Source organism: Dioscorea cayenensis, chromosome 7 (genome assembly GCF_009730915.1).
Source record: "Dioscorea cayenensis subsp. rotundata cultivar TDr96_F1 chromosome 7, TDr96_F1_v2_PseudoChromosome.rev07_lg8_w22 25.fasta, whole genome shotgun sequence".
In the NCBI taxonomy this organism is placed as follows: Eukaryota; Viridiplantae; Streptophyta; class Magnoliopsida; order Dioscoreales; family Dioscoreaceae; genus Dioscorea; species Dioscorea cayenensis.
In genome coordinates, this window is record NC_052477.1 from 8,021,604 (window position 1) to 8,028,219 (window position 6,616).

Here is a 6,616-nt window from a genome sequence, read left to right on the forward strand (position 1 = left end):
GCCACCCCCAGTTTCCCTTGTAGTGTTGTTATTGAAGTATAATTTCAGTCATTGCCCATTGACCTTAATAGTGCCATTTTCGAGGTGGGTTACCTCAACCGCTCCATGTGGGAAGACTTGAGTGACCGTGTATGGACCTGACCAACGTGATCTTAGCTTCCCTGGAAATAATTTCAGCCTGGAGTTGAACAGTAGGACTTGATCTCCCTCGTGAAATTGTTTAGGGTTCTTGATGCGTCTGTCATAGTACTCTTTTACCTTTTCTTTATAGAGCTTTGAACTCTCATATACCGTGGAGCGCCACTCATCAAGTTCGTTTAGTTGGAGTTTTCTCTTGCAACCTGCAAGAGAAGAATCAAGATTTAGAAACTTGATAGCCCAATAAGCTTTATGCTCAAGCTCAACAGGTAAATGGAAAGCTTTTCCATAGACTAGCCTATACGGAGTGATTCCAATAGGAGTCTTGTAAGCTGTTCTGTAGGCCCAGAGGGCGTCATCTAGATGTTCTGCCCAATCTCTTCAGTTCTGCGATACAGTTTTCCCCAAGATTTGCTTTAAATCCTTGTTGGACACTTCTACTTGCCCACTAGTTTGTGGATGGTATGGTGTTCCCATTTTATGGGAGACTCCATAGAGCTTCAAAATTTTTGCAAATTGAGCATTACAAAAATGAGTGCCCCTGTCACCAATGATCGCACGTGGTGCGCCGAACCTGGAAAATAATTTCTTTAAGAATTTCACGACTACCCTCACATCATTGGTTTGCAAGGCTTGAGCCTCCACCCATTTAGACACATAATCGACTGCCACGAGTATGAACTTGTATCCATGGGAGCTCGGGAAGGGTCCCATAAAATCAATTTCCCACACATCAAAAACTTCACAGGCTTGGTTCCAATTTTGGGGCATCTCATCCCGGCGAGATATGTTGCCGACCCGCTAACATCTATCACAAGCTTAAATGAATTTCTGGGTGTCTTGGAACACCGATGACCAATAGAAACCTGCATCAAGAATTTTATTTGTTGTTCTATTTGCATCATAATGGCCACCAGTGGGTCCTGAGTGGCAATGCCTCAAAATGCATAGACCCTCTGCCCTAGAAACACATCTTCGAGCAACCTGATCGAAACAAACTCTGAATAGGTATGGGTCTTCCCATATGTAGTGCTTAAGGTCTGAAAAGAATTTCTTCCTTTGTTGATACGTAAACCATTTTGGGATGACCCCCCCAACCAAGTAATTAGCGAAATTGGCAAACCAGGGCGGTTCCTTCTCATCCACTACCTGGATATTATACAAGTGTTCTTCAAGGAATGAGTCATTAATATCCTTTTCTCTTATAGTTTCTATGCCAGAGCCCTCTAAATAGGATAAGTGATCAGCTGCGAGATTCTCTGCTCCCGCTTATCCTTAATCTCAAGGTCAAATTCTTGAAGCAATAAAACCTACCTTATCGAATGTGGTTTGGCATCTAATTTGCTAAGTAAGTACCTCAAAGGCGAATGATTGGTGTACACCACCACTTTAGAAAGAACCAAATATGACCGGAATTTATCAAAGGCAAACACCACGGCAAGTTGTTCCTTTTCAGTTGTAGTGTAGTTCTCTTGGGCTTTTGTTAGAGTCTTACTTACATAGTAAATGGGATGCAAATGTTTGTCTCTCCGCTGACCAAGCACCGCCCCAACTACAAAGTCACTTGCATCGCACATAAATTCGAATGGGGAGTTCCAATCTAGAGCTACCATGATGGGTGCTTGAATTAGTTTCTCCTTGAGTGTCATGAAGGACGTCATGCAATCATTATCGAACTCGAATGGGACATCTTTTTCCAACAACCTTGTTAGGGGTCTAGCAATTTTAGAAAATCTTTGATGAATCTTCTATAGAACCCGGCATGTCCCAAAAAACTTCTTATGGCCTTCACAGAATTTGGCGGTGGTAACTTTTCGATGGTGGAAATCTTTGCCTTGTCGACCTCAATTCCTTCTTTCGAAATTTTGTGACCCAAGACTATCGCCTCTTGGACCATGAAATGACATTTTTCCCAACTTAGCACAAGATTAGTCTCTTCACATTGAATGAGGACCCGCTCAAGGTTCTTGAGGCACACATCAAATGAATCACCAAAGACAGAGAAATCATCCATGAACACTTCCATAAAATCTTCCACCATGTCCTCAAAAATAGCCGTCATGCATCTCTGGAAGGTAGCCGAGGCGTTACATAGCCCAAAAGGCATGCGACGATAAGCAAATGTGCCATACTGACAAGTGAACGTAGTCTTCTCCTGATCTTCGGGCCGATGGAAATTTGGAAATAACCAGAGAGCCCATCCAGAAAGTAATAGTAGGCACGTCCATCTAGTCTCTCCAGCATCTGGTCAATGAATGGCAGGGGAAAATGATCTTTTCGGGTGGCATCATCAATTTTCTATAGTCAATGCATACCCTTCATCCGGTAGTTGTATGAGTTGGGATTAATTCATTTTTTTCATTAGTGATCACAGTCATTCCTCCCTTCTTTGGAACCACTTGCACGGGGCTTACCCACTCACTATTTGATATCGGGTAGATAAGGCCCGCATCGAGAAGCTTGATTATTTCTGCCCGAACCACTTCCTTCATATTTGGAATGAGTCTTCTTTTGCTCAACTGTTAGGTTTGAAGAGATGATGACTAGAAGTTGTGTACCTTCTACCAAAAAGGTGTACTCAAGGTGTTTAGGTAGTGTTTTCAACTCCAAACTCGGTGCTTCCTCGGGATTGACGGCATCAAACCTCCTGCTCCAAATCCCATACCCTATTGGACCTCGTACTCTTATCGGACCGTATGTCCGTACTCATGGACAAGAAGCTCAAAAACATTCGGCATCATATCCTAGACCTCGCATGTTACCCATCTACGATGCTCCAAGTCGACTCCTATACCTTTGCTAACACGGCCCATTTTCAAATGACGGTCCTCTAGGGTGAGATTCATGGTTGTAGGCCTGCCGGTCCTCAGTGTAGTCAAAACAAACTGCTCAATTGGTGATTTGCTTCCTCCTTCCACTCGATGGTGTTCCACTTTCCATAAAGGTCTCGGAACAACGTGTGCCACCGCCACCGCTCATAAGATATACTAGAATCCCCTGATAGTAGAAGTGTGTATAAATAATTGTCTCGAGGATGTGAAAAATGTTGCTAAGTTTACCAATTAATCCAGCCTTCAAATCCGTGTATGTAACCTTCCAACTTGATGTTCGGATTTACCATGTGGCACTCACGAGATGAACTATACAGAAAGGAATAGAGAATGAATTCAACTAATAAGATCAAAGGAAAATAAAAATAACAATAATAAATGAGTAAATAATTGAATGGCTAGAGTAATAATCTAAAAGTTTCCTAGAATTCCTTAAAGTCCCCGGCAACGGCACCAAAAACTCGATTCCTTCCCCGCAAGTGTACGGGATCGCCAAGTAATACCTCATGTGAAGACACAAGGATCATATTCCACGGGGCTAAGGATCTCCTATCACTCCTTCTCGAGTTATTATCTAGCCTAAGATCTCAAGTGAGGGAATTTACTATCCCAGATGCAATTAAAACTAAAACAAGATTATCAACAAATTAGAGAGAACAAGAAATACGCAAGCAAGAAACTCAATGTAATGCAAAGGCCTATGGATGCGGATCCCCTTGGAGGGTTATCATGAAACATGGATGATGAATAAAAGATGCAAGGGTAAGATGGACCATGAGATTCCAAGATTAGAACAACCCTAATTTCTCATCGATTGAACCCTAATCCCATACGAAAATAGATAGGAATTTCTTCCAAATCCACATTCCTACGATTGCATTAGACATCGAGAAAATCTCACCTAGGGAGTAAACCTACTCTTCTTCAGACTTAAACCCTATATGGAGGGCTACCAAAAACCCTGATTTCTCAGCATGATGATACAAGTATCCCCTTCTAATCCATTCATGGTCCAATACATGTGAGCAGGTCACATCTACATGCATCACCTCATAAAAGAGCTACAGATTTCTCCTTAGTGTAGCACTTAGCATAGAAAACAATGGATTAAATCTCAAAAATTACCCAAGCATGGAATTAACAAGTAATCATCCAAAATCATGATAAAACCCTCACAAGGTTCACCAACACCCGATGGGCCTTGTGGGTCTAGGTGTCATCATCCCACAACAAGCAATACAATCAGTGAAACACAAAAAGAAAAGCATAGGTGACACTCCTAGATGAAATGGTGGAGGAGGCAGAATATATGCCGAATGATGCTTCCCCACCAAAGGAATGCCGAATGACACTTCCTTCTAGCTGCGGGTCTCCCTTCCTTCAAATCGTGGTAGATCTCCCTTGAATGATGTCGCCTTCTTTCCTTGAGAGTCTTGGACCTTGGCCTTGAATGATCTCCTAGCTTCCTTGCCTTTATTCTCCTTCCCAAGGTTGCCCAAAGCCTCTCAAGTGGTCTCCCAAAAATAAGCCCAAAGAAAAGCCCCTTGTTTTGCCCTAAAAGTCAGAGATGTTATACTCGACATACTGGGCCATATAGGGTCGACGTCGATAAGCACGCTAAAAACCCTAGATTCGCTTTTTCCCTACGGGTGCATACTGGCTCCATGACGCCCCGTGACAATCGGTAGTATCAAAATCAAGGCGATAACCCAAATCATTCCACTGCTAAAGGTATGGGGGGTGATATGAAATTCCTGTTTTCTTGTGTTTTCGCCTAAATGATATCTTCTTGTTCTCCATGGCTTCCTTATGCCCTACAAAGCAAATAATAGATGATTAAGTGCAAAAGGGCATCAAACCTCATAAAATACATGTAAAGTGAATACGATATAGATATCAAAACACCTACATTTAGACACTTATCATTATCTGATTAGTAAACAGCCGTGGTGATAGTACAGGGGTGTTGAGTCGCTAGGAGGTACTTTATCTTTAATCGATGGTACAGAGTGAGCCACTTCACCTGGGGCACATTGTGGCAGAGTACCTGAGGCATCTTAGTTAGTATGCTAGAGTTGGAGTGCTCTTCTCGAGCCCGTACATTACTCAGCTCATCATCGGGATGGGTCTATTGGACGCTAATCAGAGGGGCTGAGAAGATGATTGTACCATCACCCCTTGGCCTAGAGACGATGAGACTCATGGGGATGATCCGCAGATATAGAGATGGAGTTTATATGATGATCATGACCCCACCAGAGACAGCCAAGGGGAAGAGAGATGTAGCAAAGGGGTCTCAGCCTGCGCAGGAGTCGCGACCGAAGCATATGGTGACCGATGCATCCCCTACAACACAGGAGCCACCACCAGTGTAGATCTTTTATCCTTCTTGAGTCCACAATTGCTTTGAGAGGCTCGAGAGTACTGTAGGTGTACTACAGAGGAATTTAGCTGAGGTTTGCACGACAAAGGCCGCGAACCATACTAAGATAATGGCACATGTTGGCATCCTACAGCAGATTTTAGAGCGAGACATGATATTTACATTTGTGCTGAGACCCTGAACTCCTCTGACATCTCTAGCACCACCATCACTCCTCACCAAAGACATGACACGCATCGCTATCACTCAACAAAGAATAAGCAGAGCTAATGATCGGACACCGACGCTTGAGGCGTCTCTAGTTTAGTTTCTTTTATGTTTTTTGTATTTTATTTCTGCATCTTATTTTGGACTTGTATTACTCAAAAATGATCTTCCTTCTGAGTTTATCTATTATTTCCAATTATTTCAAGTTGTATTTCATTTTCATATCTTTATATACTTGAGTTTATTTTGTTTTTGTTGAGCTTCACTGAACCACCTTGTGTATACGTGCAGATGGTCTTCTGAGTCTAGAATTTGAGGAATAGTCATTGGTACGGTAAATGTGACATTCACATGGCCATGTGTGCTCCACAACCCGTTGGAACTCAACTCTCAATGAAAATAGCTCCATCAAGCGTACCATTAGGAGTTCAAGGGAGTATTTTTTCAATTGCCCTTCTTCATACATGTGTTTTTGAGTGCTCTATATTTTTACTGTGCTTGCATGCGTACATTGAGGGCAATGTACATCTTAAGTGTGGGGGAGAGTTTACATTATACATGTTCTTACTATGCTTTCATTGTGTATGCTCATGTAGCCAATGGCGTCACCTTAGTCGCAATGGTTGTATTCTCAAGTTTAGGAGAATTTTTAACATTGAATATTCTCATGCTCTAGTTTTACTTTAATTTTTAGGAATTTTTGCCCGATTGACACTTGTTGCACTACTCACTCATTAAACCTTATGGAAACTCAAGTTCGATGTTCAAGGGACTGTTTAGTTTGTTTTAATTTCATAAAAAAAGGATACGTTTATTTGTCTGTGCACTGGGGATGGAAAGAGCTACCACCTATGAAGTATGAAGCTACTCTCATAAGTCAAATACTAGTTATGCCCTAGTGAGAGAAAGAGCTATCTCATGGGATGAGTGAAAGCCACTACCCCGGCAGAAAGAGTTACCACCTCAAAAGTGTGAAAGCCACCTTAGTGTCCGCTTTGGAAAGGGCAACCTTAGAGGATGTGTGAAGCTACTACCTTCTCTTTTCTTTTTGTATATA